We start from the raw sequence: 20,721 nt of genomic DNA, 5'->3' as shown, positions 1-20,721 counted from the left end.
ATTGAAGTTGTCGGGTTTATCCGAACAATGCTAACAAAATTACAAGGAGTTTTTCTTTTTTTAAGAAAACGTTGACCCACTGGTTGACGCAACAATTTGCAGGGCTGTGCGGGAATCAAACATTACACTGCGGTAGCTGGCGGCCCATCGCGCCGACAGTGCAGTGAGATTATGTGCGATAATATGTTCAAAAGTGAAAATAAAATAATAAAAGGAGATACAGTAAAGTCATGGCCTTATTTTTTTCCACGAAAATTAATACACGAACAAGAAAAGCAAAATATTTTTGTACGTAAGTGGCGGTGCAGTTTTTACGTTACTTCAATTGTCGGGGTCACCCAAATTTAATAAGACATATTTGTCATTACAAGCCACGGGATGGTATCGTAATATATTATTATTGAATACTGTATTTGAGACACGTTATCGTATGTCGCCTACGTGACCTGTCACACGAACGCGCGACCACGGCTCGGAAACGTTATTCAAAATAACGGCTTAAAACGTTCTCAAACGTTATTGTATGTACGATCGATCATATTCATACGTTTATTCAGAACGAAAACGAAATAAGAACATTTTCAAATAACGACGCCGCGCTCGGTGAGCGTCGGCAAGTATGGACTCATTTCCCTTGATCGGAAGCCGCCGCATGTAATGTTGTGCCAAGTTTGCGGTCAGAGGATTGTTGTGTATGAGAATCGATGGCCGTATGATCACATCACATCAATCAGAGCAGACAACTCAAATTACTTAATAAACATAACAATGATACTAGTAATGTACTACACTAGCCTGCGCGAGTGTAGGTACATTATGAATTGTACGAAACTCGTGATTTTTGTAATCTCCTATGGAACCCAATAATGAAAAGGAAAGGAAGTTTATTTGTAATATGTATTTTATTACAAATTGAATATTATGGTGTATCATTGTTAACTGAGTGAACAAGAATAAATAAATAAAAATAATTATCGGCGTTACCTATAGGTTATCAAAGTGTGGTTCACCGCCCCGATCGCATCAATTGGAGCGTTCACACTTATGTCAGGCGACGCGTGCATCGAGTGCACGCGGCGAGTGACCGCGTACCGCGCGCTCGCACAGCACGAGTATTACGAATGCTGACTGATATAATAACATAATTATGTCTGCGGCGAGCGCGCGTTACGTGTCTGTTTTGGATTCTCAAAACATTTCATGAAACTTTTAAATAATCTGGCATTGCCCAGTTTAAAAAAGTTCAAAGCGAGAGAAACACGGAGTAAAGTATGGTGTTTGTGTTGTGTAGCAGTCGCGTATCTACATGTTCCCGATGCTGATATGCCGATGATGCTGTCGCTGCGGCGGAATGGGTGATACAGACGTGCGTGCACACATACACTTATTGTTACAAGAGTCAAATTGACGTGTGTTTTAGTGACACGTGAAAAAGCTCAAAGTGGTTAAACACCGAGTAGAGTTATAGGTAGCAGTTTTTTTGAGTAGCAGTCTCACGAACGAGTAGCAGTCAACGCGGGAGACACCATGCCATCGATATGTTGCTGTATCTTGGTGCGCTGATGATGCTGTCGCTGTTGCTGCTGCTGCTGCTCAAACTGAAACGCGGAGTCTTAGGTAGCAGTCACGGATCTACATATCAACGCCAAAAACGGGCGGACTGTAGCGATACACGCGTACAATGATACGTTTTACGCGTGAGCGTATACAAAACAAAACTGTTGGGTTTATCCAAAGATAAAAAAAAGTTTCTAAAAATTCAAATTGTTGGGTTTATCCAATTTAAAAAGTTAAAATCGATACTAAAAATTAGTATTTAAGTTATTTAGGTTAAGATATTGGCTTTGCGAAATATTGCATGTCTCTATTCTTTAGTCTACGTAACATTAAGTGTTTTAGTGACACGTGAAAACGTGCAAAGTGGTGAAACACCGGCTAAAATCATAGGTAGCAGATTTTTTAAAGTAGCAGTCTCGCGAACGAGTAGCAGTCAACGCGGGAGATACCGGAGTGCCGCCGCGCCCTCGCATCGCCTCGCACACGGATGCCATCGGTATGTTGCTGTAACCTGGTGCGCTGATGATGCTGTTGCTGTCGCTGCTGCTGCTGCTGCTGCTGCCGACAGGCGATCCGCGGTTACAAAGTGATGTTAAGTAAAGTGCGTTTAGTGACGTGCGGCCGTATAATTGTGTGTTGGGTTTATCCTGCTTGAAAATTTCAAACTGAAACGCAGAGTCCTAGGTAGCAGTCACGGATCTACACATTATCAACTCCCGAATACGGACGTGCTGGTTGCAGCGGCGCTTGACGCTGCACAGGACGGACGGACGGGCGGACTGTAGCGATACACGCGTACAGTGATACGTTTTACGCGTGAGCGTATACAAAACAAAACTGTTGGGTTTATCCAAAGATAAAAAAAAGTTTCTAAAAATTCAAATTGTTGGGTTTATCCAATTTAAAAAGTTAAAATCGATACTAAAAATTAGTATTTAAGTTATTTAGGTTAAGATATTGGCTTTGCGAAATATTGCATGTCTCTATTCTTTAGTCTACGTAACATTAAGTGTTTTAGTGACACGTGAAAACGTGCAAAGTGGTGAAACACCGGCTAAAATCATAGGTAGCAGATTTTTTAAAGTAGCAGTCTCGCGAACGAGTAGCAGTCAACGCGGGAGATACCGGAGTGCCGCCGCGCCCTCGCATCGCCTCGCACACGGATGCCATCGGTATGTTGCTGTAACCTGGTGCGCTGATGATGCTGTTGCTGTCGCTGCTGCTGCTGCTGCTGCCGACAGGCGATCCGCGGTTACACAGTGATGTTAAGTGAAGTGCGTTTAGTGACGTGCGGCCGTATAATTGTGTGTTTATCCTGTTTCGCCGTCCGCAGACCCGCACTTACGGTGGCCGGAGATCGTCACGCGATCCCCGACGCCCGGAGTGTCTTTCGCGTCGGCTAGGGCGTGAGGAAGTTCGTTCCCTCACGCGTCCCGCCTCCTCCTTAGCTAGCATTATCCCAGTCCCCCTCGCTCCGCACCATTTGAACCAAACTGAAACGCAGAGTCCTAGGTAGCAGTCACGGATCTACACATTATCAACTCCCGAATACGGACGTGCTGGTTGCAGCGGCGCTTGACGCTGCACAGGACGGACGGGCGGACTGTAGCGATACACGCGTACAGTGATACGTTTTACGCGTGAGCGTATACAAAACAAAACTGTTGGGTTTATCCAAAGATAAAAAAAAGTTTCTAAAAATTCAAATTGTTGGGTTTATCCAATTTAAAAAGTTAAAATCGATACTAAAAATTAGTATTTAAGTTATTTAGGTTAAGATATTGGCTTTGCGAAATATTGCATGTCTCTTTTCGCCTTTATGTTGCTGTATCCTGTACGATTCGTAAGTGATGTTAAAGTGAATAATAGTTGGTTGGGTTTATCCTGTTTGAAAGATAATGAAATTACGTCTTAGAAGTTAATGTCCAAAATCAGTTTCTACACGCGTACAGTGATAAACGTTTTACGCGTGAGCGTGTAACAAATACAAATTTGTGGCGCGTAAAAAACAAAATTGGGTTTATCCAAAGATAAAAAATAAGTTTGAAGTTTCAGTGTTAAAACCGTAACAAAAATTAGTATTTAAGTTTAAGTTACGTTAAGATATTTCGTTTATATCGGTGCTATTGCGGCTTTGCGAAATATTGCGTTTTTTTGCTGACAATAGATCTGCGGTATCTTAATTTGTGCTTTTAAAGCTTGTCCAGCTCTTTTCTCTGTGATTATTTACAGGTATTATTTTAACGCTCGCGATGTTGTTTTGCTTACTTTTTATCGTTTTTCGTTGGCTTCAACGCTTTCTTGTACTTTTGAATTTGTTTAGCCTGTCTGTTTATAATAATTTTCACGTGTTCGTTTGTTTTGATCGGTTTCGAGTGTTTCTTTGGTCGCTTGGTTCTTCATGTTCCTTTTTTTTTGCGTTATTTCGTTCTGCTTATTCATTGGTGCTTTTGTGTCTTTGTGAAGTTTAACGTTTTCTTAATATGCATTTTGGTTGGTTGGTTGGTTGTTGGTGATGACGACTTTTTCCAGTCCTTTTTATAGTTAGATTGTACACGGTGATTGTGTTTATTGTACTGAGGGTACTACGGGATTTTTAACGTTTGAGAGTTTCTTTTAAAATATCTAAAGATGTTTCATATTTTATAAGCGAGTATTACGAAAATTAATTATTTTTTAAAATAAATGAAATTAATACACGAACAAGAAATGCGTATTTAGTTTCCTAAGTGATCACAAGTTAGATATCAACATTGAAGTTGTCGGGTTTATCCGAACAATGCTAACAAAATTACAATGAGTTTTTCTTTTTTAAGAAAACGTTGACCCACTGGTTTGACGCAACAATTTGCAGGGCTGTGCGGGAATCAAACATTACACTGCGGTAGCTGGCGGCCCATCGCGCCAACAGTGCAGTGAGATTATGTGCGATAATATGTTCAAAAGTGAAAATAAAATAATAAAAGGAGATACAGTAAAGTCATGGCCTTATTTTTTTCCACGAAAATTAATACACGAACAAGAAAAGCAAAATATTTTTGTACGTAAGTGGCGGTGCAGTTTTTACGTTACTTCAATTGTCGGGGTCACCCAAATTTAATAAGATATATTTGTCATTACAAGCCACGGGATGGTATCGTAATATATTATTTTCGAATAAAAATTATATATTTTGAATACTGTATTTGAGCCACGTTATCGTATGTCGCCTACGTGACCTGTCACACGAACGCGCGACCACGGCTCGGAAACGTTATTCAAAATAACGGCTTAAAACGTTCTCAAACGTTATTGTATGTACGATCGATCATATTCATACGTTTATTCAGAACGAAAACGAAATAAGAACATTTTCAAATAACGACGCCGCGCTCGGTGAGCGTCGGCAAGTATGGACTCATTTCCCTTGATCGGAAGCCGCCGCATGTAATGTTGTGCCAAGTTTGCGGTCAGAGGATTGTTGTGTATGAGAATCGATGGCCGTATGATCACATCACATCAATCAGAGCAGACAACTCAAATTACTTAATAAACATAACAATGATACTAGTAATGTACTACACTAGCCTGCGCGAGTGTAGGTACATTATGAATTGTACGAAACTCGTGATTTTTGTAATCTCCTATGGAACCCAATAATGAAAAGGAAAGGAAGTTTATTTGTAATATGTATTTTATTACAAATTGAATATTATGGTGTATCATTGTTAACTGAGTGAACAAGAATAAATAAATAAAAATAATTATCGGCGTTACCTATAGGTTATCAAAGTGTGTTTCACCGCCCCGATCGCATCAATTGGAGCGTTCACACTTATGTCAGGCGACGCGTGCATCGAGTGCACGCGGCGAGTGACCGCGTACCGCGCGCTCGCACAGCACGAGTATTACGAATGCTGACTGATATAATAACATAATTATGTCTGCGGCGAGCGCGCGTTACGTGTCTGTTTTGGATTCTCAAAACATTTCATGAAACTTTTAAATAATCTGGCATTGCCCAGTTTAAAAAAGTTCAAAGCGAGAGAAACACGGAGTAAAGTATGGTGTTTGTGTTGTGTAGCAGTCGCGTATCTACATGTTCCCGATTGCTGATATGCCGATGGTGCTGTCGCTGCGGCGGAATGGGTGATACAGACGTGCGTGCACACATACACTTATTGTTACAAGAGTCAAATTGACGTGTGTTTTAGTGACACGTGAAAAAGCTCAAAGTGGTTAAACACCGAGTAGAGTTATAGGTAGCAGTTTTTTTAGTAGCAGTCTCACGAACGAGTAGCAGTCAACGCGGGAGACACCATGCCATCGATATGTTGCTGTATCTTGGTGCGCTGATGATGCTGTCGCTGTTGCTGCTGCTGCTGCTGCTGCTCAAACTGAAACGCGGAGTCTTAGGTAGCAGTCACGGATCTACATATCAACGCCAAAAACGGGCGGACTGTAGCGATACACGCGTACAGTGATACGTTTTACGCGTGAGCGTATACAAAACAAAACTGTTGGGTTTATCCAAAGATAAAAAAAAGTTTCTAAAAATTCAAATTGTTGGGTTTATCCAATTTAAAAAGTTAAAACCGTAACAAAAATTAGTATTTAAGTTATTTAGGTTAAGATATTGGCTTTGCGAAATATTGCATGTCTCTATTCTTTAGTCTACGTAACATTAAGTGTTTTAGTGACACGTGAAAACGTGCAAAGTGGTGAAACACCGGCTAAAATCATAGGTAGCAGATTTTTTAAAGTAGCAGTCTCGCGAACGAGTAGCAGTCAACGCGGGAGATACCGGAGTGCCGCCGCGCCCTCGCATCGCCCCGCACACGGATGCCATCGGTATGTTGCTGTAACCTGGTGCGCTGATGATGCTGTTGCTGTAGCTGTCGCTGCTGCTGCTGCTGCCGACAGGCGATCCGCGGTTACGCAGTGATGTGAAGTGCGTTTAGTGACGTGCGGCCGTATAATTGTGTGTTGGGTTTGTCCCGAATACGGACGTGCCGGTTGCGGCGGCGCTTGACGCTGCACAGGACGGGCGGACTGTAGCGATACACGCGTGCAGTGATAAACATTTTACGCGTGAGCGTGTATTGGGTACAAATACAAATTTATTATATTCGTAAAAAACAAAATAGTTGGGTTTATCCAAAGATAAAAAATTAGTCTGAAGTTAAACCAAAATCAGTTTCTCAAAATTCAAATTGTTGGGTTTATCCAATTTAAAAAGTTAAAACCGTAACAAAAATTAGTATTTAAGTTTAAGTTACGTTAAGATATTTCGTTTATATCGGTGCTATTGCGGCTTTGCGAAATATTGCGTTTTTTTGCTGACAATAGATCTGCGGTATCTTAATTTGTGGTTTTAAAGCTTGTCCAGCTCTTTTCTCTGTGATTATTTACTACAGGTATTATTTTAACGCTCGCGATGTTGTTTTGCTTACTTTTTATCGTTTTTCGTTGGTTTCAACGCTTTCTTGTACTTCTGAATTTGTTTAGCCTGTCTGTTTATAATAATTTTCACGTGTTCGTTTGTTTTGATCGGTTTCGAGTGTTTCTTTGGTCGCTTGGTTCTTCATGTTCCTTTTTTTTTTGCGTTATTTCGTTCTGCTTATTCATTGGTGCTTTTGTGTCTTTGTGAAGTTTAACGTGCATTTTGGTTGGTTGTTTGTTGGTGATGACGACTTTTTCCAGTCCTTTTTATATTTAGATTGTACACGGTGATTGTGTTTATTGTACTGAGGGTACTACGGGATTTTTAACGTTTGAGAGTTTCTTTTAAAATATCTAAAGATGTTTCATATTTTATAAGCGAGTATTACGAAAATTAATTATTTTTTAAAATAAATGAAATTAATACACGAACAAGAAAAGCAAAATATTTTTGTACGTAAGTGGCGGTGCAGTTTTTACGTTACTTCAATTGTCGGGGTCACCCAAATTTAATAAGATATATTTGTCATTACAAGCCACGGGATGGTATTGTAATATATTATTTTCGAATAAAAATTATATATTTTGAATACTGTATTTGAGCCACGTTATCGTATGTCGCCTACGTGACCTGTCACACGAACGCGCGACCACGGCTCGGAAACGTTATTCAAAATAACGGCTTAAAACGTTCTCAAACGTTATTGTATGTACGAGCGATCATATTCATACGTTTATTCAGAACGAAAACGAAATAAGAACATTTTCAAATAACGACGCCGCGCTCGGTGAGCGTCGGCAAGTATGGACTCATTTCCCTTGATCGGAAGCCGCCGCATGTAATGTTGTGCCAAGGTTGCGGTCAGAGGATTGTTGTGTATGAGAATCGATGGTCGTATGATCACATCACATCAATCAGAGCAGACAACTCAAATTACTTAATAAACATAACAATGATACTAGTAATGTACTACACTAGCCTGCGCGAGTGTAGGTACATTATGAATTGTACGAAACTCGTGATTTCTGTAATCTCCTGTGGAATCCAATAATAAAAAAGGAAAGGAAGTTTATTTGTATTATGTATTTTATTACAAATTGAATATTATGGTGTATCATTGTTAATTGAGCGAACAAGAATAAATAAATAAAAATAATTATCGGCGTTACCTATAGGTTATCAAAGTGTGTTTCACCGCCCCGATCGCATCAATTGGAGCGTTCACACTTATGTCAGGCGACGCGTGCATCGAGTGCACGCGGCGAGTGACCGCGTACCGCGCGCTCGCACAGCACGAGTATTACGAATGCTGACTGATATAATAACATAATTATGTCTGTCTGCGGCGAGCGCGCGTTACGTGTCTGTTTTGGATTCTCAGAACATTTCATGAAACTTTTAAATAATCTGGCATTGCCCAGTTTAAAAAAGTTCAAAGCGAGAGAAACACGGAGTAAAGTATATGGTGTTTGTGTTGTGTAGCAGTCGCGTATCTACATGTTCCCGATGCTGATATGCCGATGATGCTGTCGCTGCGGCGGAATGGGTGATGCAGACGTGCGAGCACACATACACTTATTGTTACAAGAGTCAAATTGACGTGTGTTTTAGTGACACGTGAAAAAGCTCAAAGTGGTTAAACACCGAGTAGAGTTATAGGTAGCAGTTTTTTTAGTAGCAGTCTCACGAACGAGTAGCAGTCAACGCGGGAGACACCATGCCATCGATATGTTGCTGTATCTTGGTGCGCTGATGGTGCTGTCGCTGTTGCTGCTGCTGCTGCTGCTGCTCAAACTGAAACGCGGAGTCTTAGGTAGCAGTCACGGATCTACATATCAACGCCAAAAACGGGCGGACTGTAGCAGTACACGCGTACAATGATACGTTTTACGCGTGAGCGTATACAAAACAAAACTGTTGGGTTTATCCAAAGATAAAAAAATAGTTTCTAAAAATTCAAATTGTTGGGTTTATCCAATTTAAAAAGTTAAAACCGTAACAAAAAATAGTATTTAAGTTATTTAGGTTAAGATATTGGCTTTGCGAAATATTGCATGTCTCTATTCTTTAGTCTACGTAACATTAAGTGTTTTAGTGACACGTGAAAACGTGCAAAGTGGTGAAACACCGGCTAAAATCATAGGTAGCAGATTTTTTAAAGTAGCAGTCAACGCGGGAGATACCGGAGTGCCGCCGCGCCCTCGCATCGCCTCGCACACGGATGCCATCGGTATGTTGCTGTAACCTGGTGCGCTGATGATGCTGTTGCTGTCGCTGGTGCTGCTGCTGCCGACAGGCGATCCGCGGTTACACAGTGATGTTAAGTGACGTGCGGCCGTATAATTGTGTGTTGGGTTTATCCTATTTGAAAATTTCAAACTGAAACGCAGAGTCCTAGGTAGCAGTCACGGATCTACACATTATCAACTCCCGAATTCGGCCGTGCTGGTTGCAGCGGCGCTTGACGCTGCACAGAACGGACGGACGGGCGGACTGTAGCGATACACGCGTACAGTGATATGTTTTACGCGTGAGCGTGTATTTGGGTACAAATGCAAATTTGTGGCGCGTAAAAAACAAAATAGTTGGGTTTATCCAAAGATAAAAAAATAAGTTTGAAGTTAAACCAAAATCAGTTTCTCAAAATTCAAATTGTTGGGTTTATCCAATTTAAAAAGTTAAAACCGTAACAAAAATTTGTATTTAAGTTTAAGTTACGTTAAGATATTTCGTTTATATCGGTGCTATTGCGGCTTTGCGAAATATTGCGTTTTTTGCTGACAATAGATCTGCGGTATCTTAATTTGTGCTTTTAAAGCTTGTCCAGCTCTTTTCTCTGTGATTATTTACAGGTATTATTTTAACGCTCGCGATATTGTTTTGCTTACTTTTTATCGTTTTTCGTTGGCTTCAACGCTTTTTTGTACTTTTGAATTTGTTTAGCCTGTCTGTTCATAATAATTTTCACGTGTTCGTTTGTTTTGATCGGTTTCGAGTGTTTCTTTGGTCGCTTGGTTCTTCATGTTCCTTTTTTTGCGTTATTTCGTTCTGCTTATTCATTGGTGCTTTTGTGTCTTTGTGAAGTTTAACGTTTTCTTAACATGCATTTTGGTTGGTTGGTTGTTTGTTGGTGATGACGACTTTTTCCAGTCCTTTTTATAGTTAGATTGTACACGGTGATTGTGTTTATTGTACTGAGGGTACTACGGGATTTTTAACGTTTGAGCGTTTCTTTTAAAACAATCTAATGATGTTTCATATTTTATAAGCGAGTTACAAGGAGTTTTTCTTTTTTTTAAGAAAACGTTACGAAAATTAAATTGTTCAAAAGTTAAAATAATAAAAGGAGATACAGTAAAGTCAATGAAATTAATACACGAACAAGAAAAGCAAAATATTTTTGTACTTAAGTGGCGGTGCAGTTTTTACGTTACTTCAATTGTTGGGGTCACCCAAATTTAATAAGATATATTTGTCATTACAAGCCACGGGATGGTATTGTAATATATTATTTTCGAATAAAAATTATATATTTTGAATACTGTATTTGAGCCACGTTATCGTATGTCGCCTACGTGACCTGTCACACGAACGCGCGACCACGGCTCGGAAACGTTATTCAAAATAACGGCTTAAAACGTTCTCAAACGTTATTGTATGTTCGATCTTATATATACGTTTATTCAGAACGAAAACGAAATAAGAACATTTTCAAATAACGACGCCGCGCTCGGTGAGCGTCGGCAAGTATGGACTCGTTTCCCTTGGTCGGAAGCCGCCGCATGTAATGTTGTGCCAAGTTTGCCTGACCGCAAACACAGGATTGTTGTGTATGAGAATCGATGGCCGTATGATCACATCACATCAATCAGAGCAGACAACTCAAATTACTTAATAAACATAACAATGATACTAGTAATGTACTACACTAGCCTGCGCGAGTGTAGGTACATTATGAATTGTACGAAACTCGTGATTTTTGTAATCTCCTATGGAACCCAATAATGAAAAAAAATTTGGAAAGGAAGTTTATTTGTAATATGAATTTTATTACAAATTGAATATTATGGTGTATCATTGTTAACGGAGTGAAGAAGAATAAATAAATAAAAATAATTATCGGCGTTACCTATAGGTTATCAAAGTGTGTTTCACCGCCCCGATCGCATCAATTGGAGCGTTCACACTTATGTCAGGCGACGCGTGCATCGAGTGCACGCGGCGAGTGACCGCGTACCGCGCGCTCGCACAGCAGGAGTATTACGAATGCGATAATTATGTCTGCGGCGAGCGCGCGTTACGTGTCTGTTTTGGATTTTCAAAACATTTCATGAAACTTTTAAATAATCTGGCATTGCCCAGTTTAAAAAAGTTCAAAGCGAGAGAAACACGGAGTAAAGTATGGTGTTTGTGTTGTGTAGCAGTCGCGTATCTACATGTTCCCGATGCTGATATGCCGATGATGCTGTCGCTGCGGCGGAATGGGTGATACAGACGTGCGTGCACACATACACTTATTGTTACAAGAGTCAAATTGACGTGTGTTTTAGTGACACGTGAAAAAGCTCAAAGTGGTTAAACACCGAGTAGAGTTATAGGTAGCAGTTTTTTTGAGTAGCAGTCTCACGAACGAGTAGCAGTCAACGCGGGAGACACCATGCCATCGATATGTTGCTGTATCTCGGTGCGCTGATGATGCTGTCGCTGTTGCTGCTGCTGCTGCTGCTCAATCTGAAACGCGGAGTCTTAGGTAGCAGTCATGGATCTACATATCAACGCCAAAAACGGGCGGACTGTAGCGATACACGCATACAGTGATACGTTTTACGCGTGAGCGTATACAAAACAAAACTGTTGGGTTTATCCAAAGATAAAAAAAAGTTTCTAAAAATTCAAATTGTTGGGTTTATCCAATTTAAAAAGTAAAAACCGTAACAAAAATTAGTATTTAAGTTATTTAGGTTAAGATATTGGCTTTGCGAAATATTGCATGTCTCTATTCTTTAGTCTACGTAACATTAAGCGTTTTAGTGACACGTGAAAACGTTCAAAGTGGTGAAACACCGGCTAAAATCATAGGTAGCAGATTTTTTAAAGTAGCAGTCAACGCGGGAGATACCGGAGTGCCGCCGCGCCCTCGCATCGCCCCGCACACGGATGCCATCGGTATGTTGCTGTAACCTGGTGCGCTGATGATGCTGTCGCTGCTGCTGCTGCTGCTGCTGCCGACAGGCGATCCGCGGTTACAAAGTGATGTTAAGTAAAGTGCGTTTAGTGACGTGTGTTTTAGTGGCACGTGAAAAAGCTCAAAGTGGTTAAACACCGAGTAGAGTTATAGGTAGCAGTTTTTTTGAGTAGCAGTCTCACGAACGAGTAGCAGTCAACGCGGGAGACACCATGCCATCGATATGTTGCTGTATCTCGGTGCGCTGATGATGCTGTCGCTGTTGCTGCTGCTGCTGCTCAATCTGAAACGCGGAGTCTTAGGTAGCAGTCATGGATCTACATATCAACGCCAAAAACGGGCGGACTGTAGCGATACACGCATACAGTGATACGTTTTACGCGTGAGCGTATACAAAACAAAACTGTTGGGTTTATCCAAAGATAAAAAAAAGTTTCTAAAAATTCAAATTGTTGGGTTTATCCAATTTAAAAAGTAAAAACCGTAACAAAAATTAGTATTTAAGTTATTTAGGTTAAGATATTGGCTTTGCGAAATATTGCATGTCTCTATTCTTTAGTCTACGTAACATTAAGCGTTTTAGTGACACGTGAAAACGTTCAAAGTGGTGAAACGCCGGCTAAAATCAGAGGTAGCAGATGTTTTAAAGTAGCAGTCAACGCGGGAGATACCGGAGTGCCGCCGCGCCCTCGCATCGCCCCGCACACGGATGCCATCGGTATGTTGCTGTAACCTGGTGCGCTGCTGATGCTGTCGCTGTCGCTGCTGCTGCTGCTGCTGCTGCTGCTGCCGACGACAGGCGATCCGCTGTTACGCAGTGATGTTAAGTAAAGTGCGTTTAGTGACGTGCGGCCGTATAATTATGTGTTGGGTTTATCCTGCTTGAAAATTTCAAACTGAAACGCAGAGTCCTAGGTAGCAGTCACGGATCTACACATTATCAACTCCCGAATACGGACGTGCTGGTTGCAGCGGCGCTTGACGCTGCACAGGACGGACGGGCGGACTGTAGCGATACACGCGTACAGTGATACGTTTTACGCGTGAGCGTATACAAAACAAAACTGTTGGGTTTATCCAAAGATAAAAAAGTTTCTAAAAATTCAAATTGTTGGGTTTATCCAATTTAAAAAGTTAAAACCGTAACAAAAATTAGTATTTAAGTTTAAGTTACATTAAGATATTTCGTTTATATCGGTTTTTGCGTTTTTTTTTTGCTTTTGCTTGGCGTTAATAAACTACCGTTGTATTGCAGTGTCGTGTCTTATAGGTTGTCGTGTTTTAATATTCGACTTTAGATCTGTGGCATCTTAATTTGTGCTTTTAAAGCTTGTCCAGCTCTTTTCTCTGTGATTATTTACAGATATTATTTTAACGCTCGCGATGTTGTTTTGCTTACTTTTTATCGTTTTTCGTTGGCTTCAACGCTTTCTTGTACTTCTGAATTTGTTTAGCCTGTCTGTTTATAATAATTTTCACGTGTTCGTTTGTTTTGATCGGTTTCGAGTGTTTCTTTGGTCGCTTGGTTCTTCATGTTCCTTTTTTTTTGCGTTATTTCGTTCTGCTTATTCATGAGTGCTTTTGTGTCTTTGTGAAGTTTAACGTTTTCTTAACATGCATTTTGGTTGATTGGTTGGTTGTTTGTTGGTGATGACGACTTTTTCCAGTCCTTTTTATAGTTAGATTGTACACGGTGATTGTGTTTATTGTACTGAGGGTACTACGGGATTTTTAACGTTTGAGAGTTTCTTACTGTTTCATATTTTTTAAGCGAGTATTTCGAAAATTAATTATTTTTTTAAATAAATGAAATTAATACACGAACAAGAAATGCGTATTTAGTTTCCTAAGTGATCACAAGTTAGATATCAACATTGAAGTTGTCGGGTTTATCCGAACAATGCTAACAAAATTACAATGAGTTTTTCTTTTTTAAGAAAACGTTGACCCACTTCTTTGACGCAACAATTTGCAGGGCCGTGCGGGAATCAAACATTACACTGCGGTAGCTGGCCGCCCATCGCGCCAACAGTGCAGTGAGATTATGTGCGATAATATGTTCAATTGTGAAAATAAAATAATAAAAGGATACAGTAAAGTCATGGCCTTATTTTTTTTCCACGAAAATTAATACACGAACAAGAAAAGCAATATATTTTTGTACGTAAGTGGCGGTGAATTTTTACGTTACTTCAATTGTCGGGGTCACCCAAATTTAATAAGATATATTTGTCATTACAAGTTATATATTATTTTCGAGCGAAAAAAACACGGAGTAAAGTAAGGTGTTGTGTAGCAGTCGCGTATCTACATGTTCCCGATGCTGATATGCCGATGATGCTGTCGCTGCGGGGGAATGGGTGATTTAGCTTAATTGGCGGTGCAGTTTTTACGTTACTTCAATTTTCGGGACCACTTTCTTATGGGTGGTGATAAAACCATGCCACTCATTTTGTCCCACAGAACAGTTCCTCTATTCTGTGGTTGTTACTGCACGGTAATCGCTTCATAATCCTCATAATTAGCGTTCATCAACAGAAACTTGGTGCAAACAGTTCGTTATTTTTCCACATCGTTAATTACTTTAACCAATTCTTACTTTTCATTAACAATCAGAGTTCTTGAACTGTAACTAAGTACTTAACAAACTTGGTAAAGTACTTTTAAAAAGTTTATTACAGATGGCCGAATACTGAACACTTTTCTTAATTTTCACGAAGAACCTTTTCTTATTTACATTAAAAATTTAAAAATGTTGAAATCCCTTCAGAAATTACTTAAATGAAAATATTTCCGAAAATAATAGTTCGGTTAAACAATATTGATTGACTAATATTATAAATGTAAAAGTTTGTTTGTTTGCATGTTTGTCCGTTAATCGCTGAAACGCTGAAACTACTTATTGCATTTCAATGAATTTTGTTTTACAGACAGGATAAAAGCAGACTTTTGTTAAAGGATACATTTTATCCCACGGGAACGTAGGATCGCCGCTGGCAGAAGCTTTCATTAATTATTGGTTAAAATGCCTAGTAAATAATATCCAAGAAAAATAACATAATATCTGTAATACATTCCTTAAGTTCTTTCATATTTATGTTACAGAACTTATCTATAGAAAAGCTTAAGAAAACAAGACCATTTAACCTAACAAGCAACTCAATCACCTATTTCTAACTACAGACCAATATCATAAACTAAACTGCCATATCAATTAAAATGACTACATGATATCATAAATCTGCAGCGCCGGCCAAGTTAGTCACGTACTAGTAGACAAGTCCTGCGGAAACTGCACTATGGTACACATGTCATATGTCGGCCATGACATTGTATTTATTATCTGTGCGATCACTATCTCATTGTGTCTGTCAACCTTAGTTGGAGAGCAGTTTTAGATTATCCGATCCGACCTCGGTGTATCTGGTATACGATTAATTGGCATCGTGTGCGTTCGATAAATAGTTCCGATATATGGTAATTTGTTCTCATTTAATAAACACATGAGGATAATTTACATAGTTAATTAAATACACAGGCAAACGCTATCGTTTAACAGCTTGTACGCTCGTATGTATTATAGTTGGGCATTACAAAGGTGCGAACTGTCTATTTTTTTATCAGATCTCTAGCTCTCACTTATGCGAGCTGTGTGGCATTGTCACATTCCTTTGAAGTGACAGTTTGCACGTTTGTAACACTTTAAGTTATGTGTACTTGAAAGAGGTGGTCACTGATTATATTGTCACTGAGATGTACATGTATCGAGTGTGTCCCACGCGCTTTGCGGTTACATATTTATAAGCTTACGCTACTACAGTGTGTGTGTTGCGTATACGCGTATACACAACTAACCCCTTTTTTTGAGGAAGGAAAATCATCCAATGCCTTCTCCCGCCTTGGGCGAGGCGAGAGGGAGTGTCAGACTCTTACTGACTAAAAACCACCCCGTTCCTACTCCTGCTTTTCGAGCCGGAGCCCCGGTAAACCCGCTAGGTTGTCCGCAGCTCTGGATCAGGCCTCAGCCCTACTGGGCCCCATCTACAACCAACCTCTACAAGATAAATCATCCGATGTCGGATCGGATAATGCTAAAGACAGAATGTACATATCTTAGGACGGTAAGAAACTGTGGTGAAAATCTCTTAAAATACTAAAATGAAGAAGGTATAAGCATCATAGCTTTTACCTCTAATATCGGATCGCACAATCTAAAACAGCTCAGATCCCTTGTGTCCGATAAATAGAGGTCAAAGTTGCGAATCAGTTTGAGTATATTGTCCAAGGGTCTCTGTTTTGAAGTAGTCTACCTTCGTAAAGTTGATTAATAGGTGCTCGTGATTATGTAGCTATTAATCAAATTATTTATGTCTTGTATGCACCTGTTTGTTTTTAATTCTATGTGTCATATGAGTAGGTGGGTACCTACTACATGTGAAAGTTACGTGTGTATAATTTTTGTTAATTTGTCAATAATGAGTGATGTCATTTGAAATAAAGATTGTATTGCGTGTTTTCTAATATGACGATCCTGAAGAACGCCTAACTCTGTTAATCTCAAATTTGTTTTTAGTGCGAAATGATAATGCTGTGGTGGAATATTTATGAGTTATAAACTTCTTAAACTCTAAGTGAGAAATTATGAGTGTATAAGGTAAGAAACTGACGCGTGAAACTATTTAAATTTGACGCGTCAAATATGCGTGTTTAATCAATACGGATATTTGAACAAACTTGTTGCTTTAATACATGCAATAGGTTGAATACAATGTATTGCAACTTACTTTTATCAATTTGCAAAATGTAACTTTCCAAGTCTATTGAAATGTGAAGGAAATGGAGAAATTTCTTTGTTATTTCCTCTTCACGACTCTCGTTCCTCCTGAACACGGAACTTTTATAAAAGTTGTTTTATTTTCTAAACAATAACAAGGACGACAATCAAAACACAATCCAATGTTACCAAAAGTACTTTTCCTTTTGGGTTGTTTTAAAACTTTTACCAACTTTAAGGTTTAATATGCGTTCATATACATAAATCAAGGCGCGTATACAACCTTTTTTCTAAAGGGGAAAATCATCCAATGACTTCTCTTGCTTTGGGCGAGGCTAGAGAGTGTCAGACTCTTACTGACTAAAAACCATCCTGCTTTTCGAGCCGGAACCCTGGTAAACCCGCTAGGTTGCCCATACAACCTTATACGCAGTTATGTTATTTTGTCCAGTCACATCAAGCATGGATTTATTCTGCGTTGGACATATTCTGTCTAATGATGGTGATGGTGATGATACAAAACACTACTCAAATGTCGAACGTTTGAGACAATTTGACGATTTTTGATCTTTATTCCATCGTCGTTAAGATTGAATATGCAAATTTCAATAAAACTTGCGCAATGAAATCGATTGCTTGTACATTTGAGTTCCTGTTCGTGGCAGACAGCCTGCATAAATAGTCAGTAACAAATTACTCATAAACAAACAAGTATTCTAATTGAAAAGCTGAATGGAGGTCGATGTCTGTTCCTTCTGTCCAAAATACGAATGTTACAAATATGGATATTGGATATGCCTATTACTTCAAACAAGGTAGCATAAAGTTGTTTTGGATAGTGTATTGACGCATTAAGCATTTAGTGACAGCATTAAATTACTGCAGTAAATCATCCAATTACTTCTCCCGCCTTGGGCGAAGCGAGAGGGAGTGTAAGGTTTTTACTGACTAAAACCACCTCATTCCTACTACTGCTTTTCGAGCTGGTAAACCTGCTAGGTAGTTCGCAGCTACAGGTTTGGTAACAGCTATTCACTATTCCTACTCTTCCTTAGATAGTAAAAGCCGACTAAAATCAGTCTTTACTGTCTCATTGCTTCGAGCAATTTAAACTGCAATCTTCAATTAAGTTACCAAATCTTTGAGTTATGCATATGTTGTATGGTACAATTTTTTTGGCATAAGCCGGTAAACGAGCTGACGGATCATCATCAGTGCGTTGCCGGGCTTTTGGACGTTAGCAGTTTAAGGATTGTTGGAAAATTTAAGAGGGAATCGGGAATTAAGGGGGAATCACGCAACAAAACACAACGCAGGCGTTGTTTCACGTCGATTTTCTGTGAGGTTGTGGTATTATTACTCCGGTCAAACTGACCTTGGCATTCGTGCCGAAACATGGCTCTCCTACACTTGAAATGTACATTTTTAACGTCTAATGAATTATGAAAAGACAGAAGGTGCGAGGGTTGTCAATATTCCACCAATAACTCCGTATATCCTTACATATCCAAAGCTAATGTTATGTTAATTTCCTTCCCTCTGCCTACCCAAGGTTTTCTGGACATGTTTTCGTAGGTAAAAGCCCTCTGAAGAGAAACTACTCAAATAACTAATGCATATGGAGATTTAAAAGGGTCTATTGGTACGCAAATATATTTTTGTATAAGTCCATATATCTTAAGGTATTTATTCAGACCTTTTAGTCAGTTAAAACTGTTTACATACATGTTGTTACACGACCTAGCCTGAGGAGAGGTAGGCAGAGGTGCTCTTATTGACTGACTTCAAAAAAGGAAGAGTTTCTCTTTTTGACCTGAATAGGGATGATGACGGGGTTAAAATAAACTACAAGACGGACATTAAAATTAAAAGCAGTCATGTCATCACCCTATTGTAAGGGGCTGCCAATACCCAAATACTTATTGGACAACAAATCCAAACTCAGTGCTGTATCATCATCCCATAGAGAAAGGCTATGGAGTGTATCAAGGAGTATTGTGTTTCCATTAAAAATCAGAGCAATGAGATCGAGATAAATCATTATTATTATACCTCCTCTATTGACTTCCAGATCCATCCAATAGCTTTTGCTACCTCAATAACTCATCTGCACAACTTGAGAATTAAATAAACAATGTTATCAATATTATGTAAGTAGATTAAGTACTTTTTCAATACCTAATAGGGCCTATAGTTGTCTCATATTTCTGTATTAAAATTTCAGACTACACTGTCATTATGGATGCATTGAAGTGATTTGATTTGAAATTTAATGCAACCGGGTCCTAAATAATCTACATAAAAAAATAAAAAAATAAAGGCATTAATAAAATTCAATTTGTCCAATACTGCTCAATGAGTAGAATGTTGCATTACTCCTACGCTCGTGACCGGCTGAATGTCGTCCACTTTTACAAACAAACTGACAGCCGACACAACAATAACGTTTGAACTTTTGACATTTTCACATACAATTACATATTATGTTCCGTCAAATTCATTTTCGAGAGTAACATTACGTTTGATTGTTTCCTTTGATCTTTGACTTTGATTATGAATGTCTTCTTCATGTAAGGTTGAGGAAATGTCTTTCTTGTTTGTAAGTACTCGAGCTATTGGAATGTGAATATAAAAGATAGAGGACTCATCTATGTATAATGTTATTGTAATTGAGTTTAATACAAACAAGTAAATACATATTTTTATGTTAAATGTGTATGGTCATCAAGAATGAGTGTGTACCAAAAATCAGATTGATCTGTCGTCAGGAAGGAGAAGAAATTCAATCACGTCAAAACGGTTAAAGGAATCGGGATGATATTTAGAACAGAAGTAGATTATAGTCTAGAAAAACACATAGAATACTTTTTATCCCATGGAAACGCGGGTGAAGCCGTTGGCAGAAGCTAGTGATGAACTAAAACAATCAGCTTCCTCAGTTTCCTATGTCACTTTCAAAAGCCTAACTGACAACTGACAAGCAATTAGCTCTGATAAAGATTCTTTTGCCAGGCAAAAGCTTAAAGATAAAAGTTACGAAACAGTTGTTATTTTATTTCCAGAGATTTCCTTTACTCTGGCTTCGGGATCGGGACAAAATTGCGTTCGATAAATACTACGTGACTGGACTTTGTATTGACGGTCGACCTCTCGGGAACCGATACAAATAACTATATTCACCGACGTAATGTTCGTAGTGAAAAAATATGGCGCTCATCTTTAATTCGTGAATGTTTTTGTTATGTTACATTTGTGTATTGTGTTTTGATTTCGAAAATTTCGTTGTGAAATGACTTTTGAAGTTGTTGCTGAGTTTTTTAAAACTAAAAACTAGTTTAATGTGATCAATTTTATAATTAAAACGAATCAAAAGTATCACTGACTTAAATAAAATAAAATCAAAATAAATAAAAAAAAAAACAATCTGTCAAAAATGTCGCGAAAGCAACCAAAATAAACATCGCGCATTCCACGTTTGAATTATCGTAACTCTAGTGGCCAGTATTTCCTCATAACAAAACAAGTATTTGACGGAACTAAAACCTCTTTACACTAAGAAAGGATTAAAAATAATAACCACAGAGTATCTATGACCGGTAGCGTGTTATCTATTGTTACGATTGTTGTTCGAAGGTCATCGCATAACTTTCGCTAGCACACTCAGGCTTACTTCCTCAACTTTTTGTTTCAACTACTATTAACTTAAATTAGTTTTTAAAAAAACATTACGCATATCAATTGAGCGAATGAATTTGTAGTATTTGAAGGTCGGAAGAAGGACAG

The 20,721-nt window shown here is 38.9% G+C and overlaps 1 long non-coding RNA gene across 5 annotated transcripts in view; it reads left to right on the top strand.

Annotated features, from left to right (window-relative positions):
• Positions 1–6,514, top strand: part of LOC126911227 (uncharacterized) — a 37,244-nt gene extending 30,730 nt beyond the window's left edge. For all 5 annotated transcript variants that reach the window (XR_007705754.1, XR_007705755.1, XR_007705753.1 and 2 more), the window contains 2 exons: positions 3,070–3,329; positions 6,164–6,514. This is a non-coding gene — a long non-coding RNA (uncharacterized LOC126911227). The remainder of the gene's footprint in view (positions 1–3,069; positions 3,330–6,163) is intronic.
• The last annotated feature ends 14,207 nt before the right edge of the window (positions 6,515–20,721 follow it).

Source organism: Spodoptera frugiperda, chromosome 11 (genome assembly GCF_023101765.2).
Source record: "Spodoptera frugiperda isolate SF20-4 chromosome 11, AGI-APGP_CSIRO_Sfru_2.0, whole genome shotgun sequence".
Taxonomy (NCBI): domain Eukaryota; kingdom Metazoa; phylum Arthropoda; class Insecta; order Lepidoptera; family Noctuidae; genus Spodoptera; species Spodoptera frugiperda.
The sequence above is the reverse complement of the archived record's forward strand: the minus strand, read 5'-3'. Positions and strand labels throughout refer to the sequence as shown.